This window comes from Mustela lutreola, chromosome 13, assembly GCF_030435805.1.
Source record: "Mustela lutreola isolate mMusLut2 chromosome 13, mMusLut2.pri, whole genome shotgun sequence".
Lineage (NCBI taxonomy): Eukaryota > Metazoa > Chordata > Mammalia > Carnivora > Mustelidae > Mustela > Mustela lutreola.
This window is the reverse complement of record NC_081302.1, coordinates 7,986,683-8,001,428: the sequence shown is the minus strand read 5'-3', so window position 1 is coordinate 8,001,428 and position 14,746 is coordinate 7,986,683.

Below are 14,746 nucleotides of genomic sequence, written 5' to 3'. Positions count from 1 at the left end.
CAAAATGGTGCATCCAGTATGGACGACAGTATAGAATTGCCTCCAAAAAATCCAAAATAGAACTGCCATATGACCAGCAAAGCAACTTAGGGATATATATATTTTTTTAAGTGGGTAAACCTCTTTTTAAGATTTTATTTATTTATTTGAGAGAGAGAGTGAGAGAGAGAGAGCGTGAAAGGGGGTAGGATCAGAGGGAGAAGCAGACTCCTTGTTGAGCAGGGAGCCTGATGTGGGACTGGATCCTGGGACTCCGGGATCATGACCCGAGCTGAAGGCAGTCGCTTAACCAACTGAGAGCCACCCAGGGACCTCATGGGTATTTTTTCCACTGAAAATGAATCTGAATAAAAATGGGGTCTCAAAAAAAAAAATTGCACTCCCAAGTTCATTGCAGTATTTTCTCCCTAGCCAAGAGCTGGAAACAGCCTAATGTCCATGGATGGGATAAAGAAAATGTGGTATATGCATAAAATGGATTACTATTCAAGTTTTTAAAAGAAAGGAATCTTGTACATACTACAACAAGGTGAACCTTGGTAATGTTATGTTAAGTGAAACAAGCCAGTCACAGAAGGACAAATCCTGCATTATCCGCTTGTATGAGTATCGAAAGTAGTCAAATTCATTGAAAGAAAGGGTAGAATAATGATGGCCAGGCATTGCGGAGGGGAAAATGGAGAGTTGATATTCAAAAGAATATAAGATTTCAGTCATACAAAATAAAAAAGTTCTAGAGAATTGACTTCGAATATTGTACTTCTAGTTAACAACACTGTACTGTTCATTTAAAAATTTGTTAACAGGATAGATCTCATGCTATGTGTTTTAACACCCACACACAAAAGATAATGATGGAAAACTGGCATGTGTTTTATTTGAAAATATGATTGTAATTTTCAAGATTTCACGTCTATTTTAACTTCTATATAAACTCTGATCATTTTGGAGTTATGCCTATTTCAACCCTCAGATGCCATGCCAAACGATGAGATGGTTTAAAACCTGGAGGAGAAAAGATAAAGACAGACAGAACTAGTTGGTAGGATCCACACATGATAGCTACCAGGTCCGAGGCAGTGCTAATGTTTCAGGTCTTAAAGTTCAAAAAAGGATGGAGGCAAAGTAAGGATGGATGATGGAACACATTTCCACCCTAAATTCATAAGGTAGAGATTTAATTTTGTATAAATGTAAATCACAGTCTTAAAAAAATTCTGTGATATTTTAATGTTATTTTAAATCTCCTTTCCTATATTTTCAATTCAGTCTTGAAAATGATGCCATAAAGACTAAAAAATAATGTATTCAAAGATCTAAAATTGCCCTAAGAATATCTTCCAGTCTAACCTGATGCTTCTGGTCACCATGTTTTCCACTCTGCAAGTCAATGGCTCCTGGTTTCAAATGTCCCTAACCAGATACACCAGCAAAACCTAAACTCACTTTCTTACTCTCTTTCTCTTTCTTTCTTTCTTTCTTTCTTTCTTTCTTTCTTTCTTTCTTTCTTTCTTTCTTTCTTTCCTTCCTTCTTTCTTTCAGGTTTTATTTATGTATTTGTGAGATAGAGTGAGCGAGATAGCGAGCACAGGAGCAGGGACAGAGGGAGAGGGAGAAGCAAGCTCCTGGCTGAGCAAGGAGCCCAATGACCTGGGGGTCAATCCCAGGACCCTGGGATTATGACCAGAGCTTAGGGCAGACACTCAACCGACAGCCACCCAGGCACTCCAAAATCTAAACTCTCTAATTAACATTAACTCCATCTGTCCATGTACTGACTAAACATGATGTGGGATTTAGCTCATCAACATATTTGAGAAAGCACTATTATTGCCCTTTGTGCGCAAAATGCAAAGACATTATTGCCATGATTTGGTACTGTAAGTTTGGTCCTTGAGAGTTCCCAAAGTAACTTGTTGCCCAACTTTGGGGTAGTATTATCTGGGAGTGTTTTCTCTTATAATAAGAGACTATTGTTGAGGAACTCTTATTGCCTTAGTGTCTAATTCTATCCAGCACTCCATATCCTATGTAGCCTTTCCTGATAAATCCTACCTTTAATCCTTTTATAATTGCTACTTCTTTATTTTAAAAAGGTCCTCTATTTTTTTTTTTTCACGTTGAAAGGTCAGAACTGTGCTAATTCAGTTAGGAAATGCACAGTCCTTTACACAATCTTTGCAAAGAGAACAGTCTTTTAAGAAGAAATACTTGCCCTTCTTTAAATTCCTTCAAATAGCGTATGCTACATATTTACATTTTCCTTCCTGGTTTCCTCTGGAAGAGAAATATGGTCACGCAATTGCACAGCTTGCAAATTCAACATTAGATTTCTCTGTGGAAGCCTGCAGATGCACAGAAATTAAATACAGTAGAATTATGTAGGAAATGAATGATCTGTAAATTCATTTGAAATGCCCATAGGTACCCCCTTCCAAACTGGGGTGGTTTTAGTGATATGCTGCATTGATTTCCTTGTATGTCACATTACATTGGGTTTGTATGTCTCATTATGCGACGTTATCACTTTATGGTGTTGGGGCTTTTGTGGTGACACTGTGAACATAATGTAATGTGATGTGCCACGGCTGTGAAATGCCATTAAACTCTGACACTCTAGAGATTCAGTGAATTATGCCATTTCACTACTGCACTTTCAGAAGGCGGAGAGAACTACACCAGGCATTACCTTGTAGGATTCCCCGAATTTGTTTATCCACCTCATTTGGGTTGTGTAAAGTCATATGTTGGTAGAACTGGTAATACTAGTAAAGCCATGACAATTTGACTTTGACACTAGGAAACCCACACATCCTTAAAACGGGCTGTTATTACACCCTTGCATTTCTGTTATTATGGAGCTATCATGAAAGTATTTTGTGTCATGTGACCCAATGTTTCCCTCATTTTGTGCCAAGATGGGAGAGAGCATCTATTCTCAAACATTGTACTTTCCCAGGGAAGGACTGACCAGAATGTTAAAGGACAATTCAGTGGTTTTGGCTCTTATCTATACTAGGTTTTGCTTTTCAGTCTCTTGCCTTATCCTAGATCTTCTAGTCCACAGAGATCTTCAAAGTCATATTACCCTGGGTTTTCTTCCCTTTGAGGTTGGTTGCCCTGCAGTAATTTGTCGCCAGAAAAACTTTCAGGTCACCATAGCATTGACTTGGAAGAAGACATGCAATCTGCTCTGTTCCTCTATGACCTTGGCATCTTAAATTAAAAGAATGTATTCCTTTAAAGCCATATTTTTATAGAAAGCCTTCAAAGTGTGGTATATGGTGAAAGGTCTCTGGTGGTAACTATTTGTATCAAAGTAAATGATGGCTGTGGTTTAGGTTAGAGTTTGGGTGACGTAAAACCAACAATAACAGTAATGTCTGAAGAATTCCATTCTGTTTTGTTGTTGTTGTTGTTTGTTTGTTTTATTTCATTTGAGAGAGCGAGCTAGGGCCCATGAATGGGGTGTGGGGAGGGGGAGGGTCTAGGAGAGGGAGAGAGAGAGATGCCCAAGCAGGCTCTACATCCAGCACAGAGCCTGACACAGGGCTTGATCTGACTACCCTGAGATCATCACCTGAGCTGAGATCAGGAGTCAAACACTTAACCAACTGAGCTACCCAGTGGCCCTGAAGAATTCCATTCCACTTGTAACACTTGACATTTTTGTAAACATTATCTAAGTTAATTCCTACATTACATATATATATATACACACCTATGTATATGTATGTATATGTGTATGTATATATGCATGTGTATATGTATATATATGTGTGTATGTGTATATATATATGTGTGTGTGTGTGTATACATATTGTGTGGGTGTGGGTGTATGTGTGTATAACAAAGAAACTATAACTCATCCAGATTTTCTTATTCCTCTATGGTTATTTTTATTCCTGTTCCAGGACCAAATCCTTATACCTACTATTTATCCTGTCAAAAATTATTAGGGAGGCTTTCTTTTTTGTCTAATTATTTATTTGGATATGTAGCAAAAACATGTCACCATGTCATCAAATATAGCATTTGTATGAAACAAACCAGTTACATGTAAATATTGCCCCAAATTATATTATTATGAGCTGAATCAAGAACTTAGGGCCTAAAAGCTCTCAGACAAATGACACCCCAGGTCCTCATTTAGAACTCCACTTTGGACTTAGATGTGATGAAGGGAAGCCTGTGACGGACCTGGAGAGGTTCAGAGAGAAGTAACGCCCCTGTCTTCATCAGACAATTGGCATCTTCCATTTTGCTCTCAGAGCTGCTTTCCCCGTGCTGTTCACACTGAGGGCCTGCAGAAATGTAATGGTGCTTCATGCTTTTTTTTTTTCCTCCTGCCATCAGGTTAAATGACTTTCTTTTATATTTATATATAATTCCATAAATAATAAATTCCTTGAATTAATTAAAATACCCTTCCCATGCCACTGATGAAAAATGTAAGTATAACGTAGCAAGTACTCCTTTAAAGCTTGACCTTGACTTCAGCGTTATTCAGTTGCAATAAGGTTTTTCCTAAGCCCATTTAATTTGATATTATGTTTTGATAATGAATAGATGCATTCTAATTTTTCATTTTGACTTTCATGTGCTTATAATACTTATAATGACATTAATAACTTAGGTATTCATATATTGCATCAGATTACTGGCATGATAATATGTTGTAGTATTGCCAATTAAAAGAGTTTCTGCTTTGTACTTTGGCTTTACTGACTCTCATTTATATCCATAGGATATAGAATTCTTGCTAAGAACATATAATTTGGAGATCCAGTTGCATATTTATAGTAAAATAATTATAAAATATTTTCATAGCTGTGAATTAGTTTGGTCTCCTATAAACCAGTGTGTGTGTGTGTGTGTGTGTGTACTAAGAACATAAAACTATGATGGCTAATTGTTGGGGATCCATGAACCATGTAGCTCCTTCATGTTCTAGTTTCATTTATAATTCTTTATACCTTACTTATTCAAGTTTTTACTTCTACTTTAGGGACACTATCTATATTATGGGCCACTCCCCCTGTATTAACTTTTCATTGCTGCATACCAAATTACCACACATTTATTAGATCAACACTACATATATTTCTTATTTCACCATTTCTGGGGTGAGGAATCCAGAAACAGCTTAACCAAGTCCGCTGCTCAGGGCCTACCCAAGTTGAAATCAAGGTGTTGGCCTGGCTGTGTTCTTATTTGGGGACTTGACTGGGGAAGAATTCATTTCTATTCTCCTTTGGCTGTATGATTGAATGTCTCAGCTTCTTCTTGGTTGTTAGCTAGAGGTCACCCTCAGCTCCTGAAAGCTGCCTGTAGACTCTTGTCAGGTCGTCTTCTCACAGGCAACTCACAAGATGGCTGTTTGCTCCTTCAAGGCCAGCAAGAGAATCTTCTGAGAGAGAGATAATGTAACGTAAACATGGAAGTGACACATGATCTTTACCATATTCTGTTGGTGGACACAAGTCCCAAATTCCACTCCAGTGCATGGGGAAGTGACTGTAGAAAGTATGACTCACTGAGGTCACTTAAGGGTTTGTACATGACACACATTCCCCCAATCTCATCAAAGAATTTCAACAGTTTAAAATACACCATGTACCTACTTAATCACTATTTTTCTGGGTTCATATGGGAGACAGGTTTACTTTAGGTCAGTTTCCCTTGCTGCTACATGGAGGACACTTTCTCAAAGGAGTCAAGTCAGCTAAAAAATGTGAGGCTTGAAAACAATAATGCATTTTTTTTCTATTTCTTATTGGTAACATCCACTAGGACATTATCAGTATGTTTTCTACTTTTCCAATTTTAAGTGGACAGGATTAGAGTGGCTTATATTATCTCATATAAAATAGTGGTGATGAGAATAATAATACCAATTGCTATTATTTGCTCCATGTTGTCTTTCTGAATATTGTCGTTTTCTCTTTATAGCATTGCTAAAATCACAGTGTTGACTTTTAGTGGGTTAGAGATTTTTGCGGATGTGCCCACAGCAAAAATCCCCTATTTACAAAAAATGAATTTTTTAGCTGAGGTCTGGCTAAAACCAAAGTACTCATCCTCATTCATGGTGTTTTGATGAGATACGATACACTATGAGTGATCCAAGAAGAAAATGATCTTCCTTTTGTATTTAAAGAAACTTTTCTGGACATATCCAAAGGCTATTATCCTTTTTCTTTTTGGATTTGGGATTGTACTGCATATGTACAGTTCTGGAATTCTGGAACTATCCATAGCAGAGTTGCTCAGTTTTGCACTTCTGAAATTTTGTGTTGGATAATGCTTCATTTTGAGGGCTGTTCTGTGTATTATGAGATATTTAGCAGCCTTCCTGCCCTCTACTCAATGTGACAAACAAAATTGTCTCCAGCCTTTGCCCAACATTTTAAGGATTGGGAAGTGGGGAGAGTCAAAACTGCCCTTGGTTATGAACCAATGTTCTGTAGTGAATTCTACTTTCTTTAGAGCTTCTGCTTTTATCTCTGAGACCTTCTCCCTAGGAATATCTTATAAAGTTGTATTTCTCTAAATATGACATTATATCTGCCATTTTTCCTTTCTGATTTGCAACTTTTCAAGGTCGTTTTCAGTATTACCCATAGTAACATCACTTAACTAATGAATCACATATTTTATTGGTCAGATATTGAAATGGTGGATAGAAATTTCCAGAATTTCAGATCTGAAAGAGTATCTATGTGAGGACAAAGCTTGAGCCTTCAAAAGGAACCTGTTTTGACACACTAGCAATGCAGTCTAATTTCCTGTCATCTTAACAACTTTACCAGACTTGTTCAAGAACTGATTTTTAACTCTTCTCATGCTGGATGTCACAGCTCCAGCTACTGAAGTGTTGTATCTGACCTGGTCTCAAAAACTATTTTTGTTTTATTGACTGAATTAAGTTCTCCCTGATGCTTGTTTAATAACCTCATTTTTTTCCCTTAATAATGTCTTTTCCTTCTGTTGACGTTTATATTGAACTTGGTTTGCTCCGTGACTGATGGAGGAGATTGGTATCATCTAGACTAATGTGAGAGAGTCACTCTTCCTAAGAAGCAGCACATAAATACGTATGTTCATCATTAACTTGGACCTTAACCATTTTATAACCTATCTAACTTAGAAAATAAATTCCATATTTGTGAGTGGATGTCTTCATGCAGTTTAAACTTTGAAAATCAAATTTAGAATGAAAAATCTAGAGAACAAAATAAAATAAACATAACTAAGGGGAGCAGTGCAATTCACAAGCTTGGAATTTTCTCCATGGTATCTTTTCACAGCATGTATCAAAATGATAAATGAGGTTTTCCTGGGTCTTTTTTTTTTTTTTTTTTAATTCAGAGATATGAACATTTAGTTTACTTTATTTAGGACATTTCTTCGACCAAAACATTATCGTTCCTTCATTTCCTAATTCTATGATCATGTTTGTCTTGTTTTGGTTTTGATTTTTTTTTCTTATTTTGATTTTTTTACATTGAAGTACATGTTCTTTGACTTTCCTGATAAAGTTAGATCTTTTACCCTTTTTACCTAGCTGGAAAAATAAAAACCTGTATTAATTCTGAAAAGGTTGGATAGAGATTTCCCTTTAGGACTATTTAAATGAGTGAGTAGGTAGGAGTCTCAAAAGCTGATACTATCTGTGAGTATAGGATGACACTTGGCTGAGAAGGGCTCCTGTTCATTTTTATGGAGGTGATAAATTAACATTATAAATCAAATCACAATTAAAATAATTTTTAATATTGTCAAAGTCATTCTAATTCAGAAAGACCTTTCCATTTGTATCCATTGCTTTTCTGCATGTAGGTGTAGATTTTACGCACGGGTACATAGTAAGTGGAAAAGTGAGGGGCACATGGGTGGCTCAGTTGGTTAAGTCCCTGATTCTTGGTTTCGACTCAGGTCATGATCTTAGGGTGGGGAGATGGAACCTGCATGGGGCTCAGCACTCAGCATGGAGTCTGCTTCAAATTCTCTCTCTCCCTCACCATCTGTCCCTCCTGCTCATGCTCTCTCTCTCTCAAATAAATCAATTAATTAAAAAAAAAAGTAGAAGAGTAAATCATGTGCTGTGGTTCTCACTATTATCTCTGTGTGTCAATTAGAATTTAAGCCTGTATTCTAACCAGTCTTATTATTTTCCTTCCAGACATGTGTAAAGATTGCACTTAGACTTGTCATTGTATTTGAAAGACTACTGTATTGCACATTGAACTTTTAACTATCCTCCCCAAAACGATTCTTACATGTTCACTCACATTTCACTGGTCAGAGAAGTTTACTGACGATTTCTTTCTTGTAGGATATGGAGAACGTGGTTATTTCATTGCTCTGATGAAAAGTTCAATGCATTTGTGGGCAGCATCAATGCAGTGCTGACTGTCACCATTTACCCATTTGATCACAAAATATTAAGTTCACTGTCCCTCCTCTATGTAGAGCACACTACCCTCTTCCTCAGGAGAGATCACTGAAAGGTCTGATGCAGTCACTGAGTTCAGACCAAAGCCAAGACCTTCAAGTGACGCCCAGTTCACAGGAATGTCTTCTGGGACTTGAGACTTTAGAACACGAGGACTCGGAAGCTCTCCTCTCTTTCTTAATCCCAATATACAGTGGTGGACAGGTGTAGGATGGCCACGATGGATACGCTCATCCCCAAAGGGGAGCAACAGGTAAGAAATAACAACCATTTGTTCATGGCAAACCCACTCGGTGAACCCCGGGTCTGATTGCTTTGCCTCGAGGATGGGGAAGCTTCTTGAGTTCCGGCTGTTCTGAAAGTGCTTCCCCACCCGTGACTTCTCAAGGCTCTTCTTGTCCCATTACTCTGCTTGGCCACATCAGAGGTTGGATTAAATGACCTCTCTGGGAATGAAAGTCTTTCTCAGTATGCTTCTGGCTTGTGGACTACTGGGGACCAAGGTTCGTTTTATGTCTCTAATGGTAACAGTCTCTTTTAGTCCAGACTGGTTGTGCCTTTGGCGGTAATACTCTCAGAACGAAATCAGCTCCTTGCTGATTTGATTCCAGCGCGGCTGCCCAAGACGGTGTGAACACCCGGATGTAGCTTCTTTCCAGACAGAATTTCTGCATCTGTGCTGTGTCCTGTCTAACCACACGCCTCACTCGTTGTCTTCCTACTTAATTGTGGGTAACTGAACCTATCAGGCTTTGAAAGAGTGAGCGCCACACACAGCCTCTTTTCTCTGGCACATCTGCTCCAATTAAAATGAGTTGCTGGGTGCTTCTCTCTTCATTTCATCTTTACTCCAAATCCCTTTGTGCATTTATTCCTTGCAGCTTGTGCCCTGGCTCTGGAGATCATTTCAGTGGTTGCAAACTGGCAATGAAAAGATGAATTAGGTTTCCCAGTTGCCAGGAACCAAAGTTGAATCTGGCTGATTAAGCAGAAATGGTGTTTAGCAAAAGAATACTGGGAGGCTCACAATTTGTTTGGCTTGTGAGAACCCAGCTTCAGGCCAGGTTTCCAGGAATAACACACAAAGCCGAACTGGAAAAGCATCACGGGGGCTGCTGCCACCCCAAGGGGGGATGTGGAAGATGCCAGGACTGCTGCCACCTGCGTAAAGGTGGGATTGTGCCACAAGGTTTTCATTGCTGCTGCTTCATCATCGGTTGCCCCAGCCACTCCTACCCTCGAAATCAAAATGAATTTTGAATAGTCCTACATTCACAATCTACAAACGTGAGCTGTAGTTCAACTCCCTTTTGAGTTGAAGTTTCAGACACATTTTCTGGATTGCAGAGAAACCAACTCATAAACAGGGAAATTATTCAAACATAACGAAAATGGTCAAAAATTACTACATAGGGAAAATAAATGATACCCACAATCTCATCTTGTTTTCAGTTGTCACACTGAAGAGTTTGGTGGATCTCCTTTTACCCCTGAAAAGTTTTCCAAAACCCAGGATGCAGCTTCTGGAATTTCACAAGAAGCCCACTATTAACCAGCTACTATGTCTGAAATTTTCAAATTAGTGTTATTCCTAAAGGGCATCCATACCTACGTGCAGTAGTGCATTACTAACAATGATATTCAGATGCAGAAAACTTTTCATATGCATTTCCTCATTTCATCTTCACTACCACTCTGATGTTAGTATTACTACCGCTCTCACTTAACAGAAAATAAATGTAGAGAGGCTCTGTGACTTAGCTCAGAATTCATTTCTTCTACATAACAGAGCTGAGAATTGAGTGCAAACTTTGGATTCTAAAACTTGCATTCAACAGATCAAAATGCAATTATGCATTGATAGCAGAAAAAGAGTGGGCTCAGAGGAAATGAGAGAGAGGGAGGCAAAGCTTTAGTATGTGCCCTGGTGAATGAGAGGGAGTGTCAAAGTGAAGTAAAAGGATGTCGGATTTGGGTATTCTGTGCCAGGAGAGGATACTGAGAAATCCAATTTATCTACATCCCAGTGCAAGACCAAAGAGGGGAAAACATGGTTGTGAGAAGAGATATTAACCCCATATACCTTAGAACTAGCTGAAGACTTCTGACTACTGTGTTCTAGAATTTCAGGTGTTCCTGGAGTTTGATGCCACATACTTTCTTTCCTTAAAGATACACTGGCTGTTTTCTTTAAATACAGTTTGTCTTCCCCTACAATGTTAATGAGTTGTCTAAATGATGGAGTTTTGGAATATAGGTTTAGTTTCAGAGCCAATGACTTAAGAATTCTTGAGACATCTTTGGTGCAAAATGGCAGTTTACTAAACCACAGGGACAGGACCCATGGGCAGAAAGAGCTGCTGTGCCAGGATTGTTGAGGGGGAGCTAATTCTATACTATAGGTTTGGGGGAGGTAAGGGAAAGGGAGGTTTTAAAAGAACTTTCATATGTTAAAGAAGACTCACAGGATACCTGAGGCCTTGCCATTGTTAAGTTAAGGTTGCTTTTCCCTCTGGCAAGGCATTAATATTAAGTTAGTTGGGAGTTTCCTGGAAGAACAATAGACTCTTCCCCCTTCAGCTTCAAGTTATCTGTTAGTGGGCTGCAGGTTGGTTATAAGGACATTTGATTTTATCTATATTTCCTTCTGAAAGCTAGGTTCTTGGTAGAAATGCTTTGTTCTGGTAGATTGCCAAGACATTTGTACATGAGGGAGACTCCTATCTTGCAGGATTGTGATCTCTATAAGTTATCTATTTGTTTTCCTTTCCTTAGCCTTAGGGCAGCCCAGAATGCCTGAGGAATGGCACACTTATCCCATCTGGGGGCGGTTTGTGGGGTGTCAGCTTCTGCTTTGCCCTCAGCTTGCCTTCTGTTCCCTCATCATAAATATTAGTGTTGTCTAAGCATAGCATTTGTTGGCAGTTTTAAGATGTATTCATGCTATTATATTACACAGTTGAAAACATAGTTTTAAAACCCATTTTACTTCATTGTTGACACCTTGTGCCCAGCAGCATGCGTGTGCTCTTGTCACACGGCCCTAGTCACCAGCTTACAGCACTGTCACACTCCCCAGATGTGTATTTGGTTTTTATAAAAGGTGTATAATGTTTCTGGAAAAGTGAGGTGTTAATTCTTCTCTCAGATACAACCCAGGAGCTGAATTTCAACCATTTGAATTTTTTTCTGGTTAAGGAAAGTGGAGAACATTTGCAGTGGACCACCTCTGGCTACCATCAATTTTTCTCCTAACGTTGAATCATCTACTGATTCTGACCTGCCTATTCCAGTTTCCACAGTTTATGTTGAAATTTCAAAAATGCATTTCATTACCAAGAGTACATGAATAGGAGCACAAAACCACTCTGATGCTGAATGGCCAATATGGCGCATGTGACAGCTCACGGGAGATGGCACAGCCCTCGGGAGTGTTAGGTCCATGATCAAAGGAGCAAGACTGATACAAAGCGAAGGTCAAGCAAGCTTTATTTCGCGCCAAGCATCAAGAATCAAACCAACCGGTCGGGTCCCCCTCTTACAGAGAGAGCGAGCGACTCTCAGCCTCACAGACTAACTTTTATAGAGCAATGGCCATGTGGTTGAGCCTGGCCACACGCAGGTGGCCAATGAGATTGCAGCACACAGAGAAAGCTGCACAGTCATGCTAGGTCACACACATGGTGTATGCTAGGTCAACTGGGTGGCCAATTGAATTACAATTCACCCCATAGTAGCTATTTGAACTAGCCTATCACCTTGGTCAGAATTGGCACCCAAAAGGTGCCCAAAAGGCACCCAAAAGGCGGGGCCCACACTTTAGCTAGGGAGACAGTATGCATGCTCCACCAATTGGATGTCTCCACCTAGACGGAATCATCCCTGCATTCGGGCTCTGTTATCTCCACCTGACCTGACCCACCCTTGTATTTGGGCTCTGTTATCAGAGACTGGTCAACCACATTTTACTGGTTTCCCGGACTTGCTTTTAATTAAGTCCCCCCAGAGGGAGGGAGGGACAGTGTCAGTTTAAGTTTTACTACATAAACAACAAAATGGGGGTTCAACCAAGATGGAGCCGCTCTGGCTAAATAGGCCCTTACGGGGAGCAGGGGTCGGGAAACCTGGTAGTTGGTTACTTATCCTTCCAGGAACGAAGCAGTTCCCTTGTCTTCAGACAATTAAGCAGGTTTCTGCTCTTTTTCAAACCCACCCTGCTGTTAAACAAAGATATTACTACTTATTATGGTATGGTAATTCCAACTTATGTCTCATATTATATTTCTTAAATTAGATTTATTTACATGTTGGGAATCAGATAAAATCAATTATTATTGAAATGCCAAATTTAATTTGGTCCTAAAAAGATTTCTTATCTGAGAAAGAACCTTATTATGTTTATTATGTTGACCTTTTCACTCTATGCCTGTGATTTTTATTTTTATTTATGCCATAACAAATTTCACACTCGGGGTGTCTTCACACTTTCAGAATGTTTGAAGCCCATGATTCCATTTGTGTGTGTGTGTGTGTGTGTGTGTGTGTGTACGCGCGCACACGCACGCGTATGAATGTGTGCTACTTGAATGATGAAAGGTGCATTACTTTGTATTCCTATGGTTTTTGTTTTCTTCCACTTTCCTAAAATCCCAGGTCTTATTATTGAGCCTGCCCAGGAGAGTTTCTCCAGAGTATCTATGCTTCATTTGGTTATCTTATTTACCATGATGATGCATTGTCTTTTTTATGCAGATGATATACTGATTTATCTCTTTCAGTGAACTTTTCTGCAGCAATTTCAAAGCTGTCAGACTGGCAGACTAAGATTAAAGACCAAATGGCCCAGCATTTCCACAACAAAGTGCATACAAACCCAAGAGCCCACTAGAGATCTTTCCTTTATTTAACTATCTCTGGGTTGTGGCTTCTTTTTTTATGGGAACAGATGCTTCTGTAGAAGAAGTGCAAAACCAAGGTCATGGAGGAATGGACTCTAGAGGTATTCCAGGGGGATATTATTCACCAGTTGCTTAAATGTTTCATTTAACTTCTAAGGAACATTGATCAACCATGACCATTGTTTTTTGGGACTGATTTATAAGTACAAGAATAGCCTGAGAGCATCACATTACTAGATTACATATCAGGAAATGAATGGGAAAATGTTAAGAAAGAAAAGAAAAGCCAGAACATTCTGTGGCCAGAAATACTTCCTTTATCACCTTCTCCATGTTAGAGTTAGTAAGGGCTTGACTTTTGACTTCTAAAAAGTTCTCATTCTATCCTTCTCCTTCATGCCATCAAATTTATTCTTACTGCTTTAAATGTCATCAAAATTTTCTGATGCCTAAACTTAACATCTCCGGCCCTGAAGTGTTTTTCTGAGATGCTCACTTACGTAATCCCTTATTTGGGTATTACGTATAAATGTCATAGATCTCTGTCATGTGATATGCCACCAACTAGCTTGGGTTGGGTCTAGCATTTCTCATCTCCGGGTAAAGGTCATGCCTACCCAACTAATTGCTCAGCATGAAACCTAGGAATTGCCCTTGACACTTACCCTGTAATTTACTGGGAGACTGGATTGGTCAACTTACAAAATATTTCCAGAATCATCTGTTTCTCTATGATTTCATTGCTGACCCTTTATTTGATCATTACCATCTCTTGGGTTTACTGGCTTGCCATTTCCTTCTTCTCTGGCTTCAATCTACTGACCACATGACAACTGGAAATACATCTTAAAAAGCTGAGACTCTTACTGCTTCACTGACTAGTACTTTGTCATCCCATGTAATATTACACTTAGAACAAGAGCTCGTCCCCTGCATAGACCATGCTCCAGCTCTTCCTAGTGAATTTCAACATGTAATCTCTTAGTCTCTTAGTTTGCTTATCTTTAAAATGAGGATGTTGGGGTACCTGGGGGCTCGGTGAATTAAGCATCTAGCTCTTGGTTTCAACTCAGGTCATGACCTCAGAGTGTGAGATCAAGCCCCACACTGGGCTCTGTGCTCAGCATAGAATCTGCTTGAGATTCTGTCCCCCTCTCTCTCCCTCTGTTCCTCCCCTGACTCATGCACGCACTTTCTCTCTCTCTCATTCTCTCTCTTTAATTAAATATATAAATAAATTCTTAAGAAAATGAGGATGTTAATGGTGAAAATACGTTTGCCATAGAGTTTTTAAGATAATTACACCAGTTAACTATGTAAGCAATTAGAGCAGTGTCTCAAAATGAGTAAGGGCCATACAAGGGTGTGCTATTTTCCTTGACTTGACCTT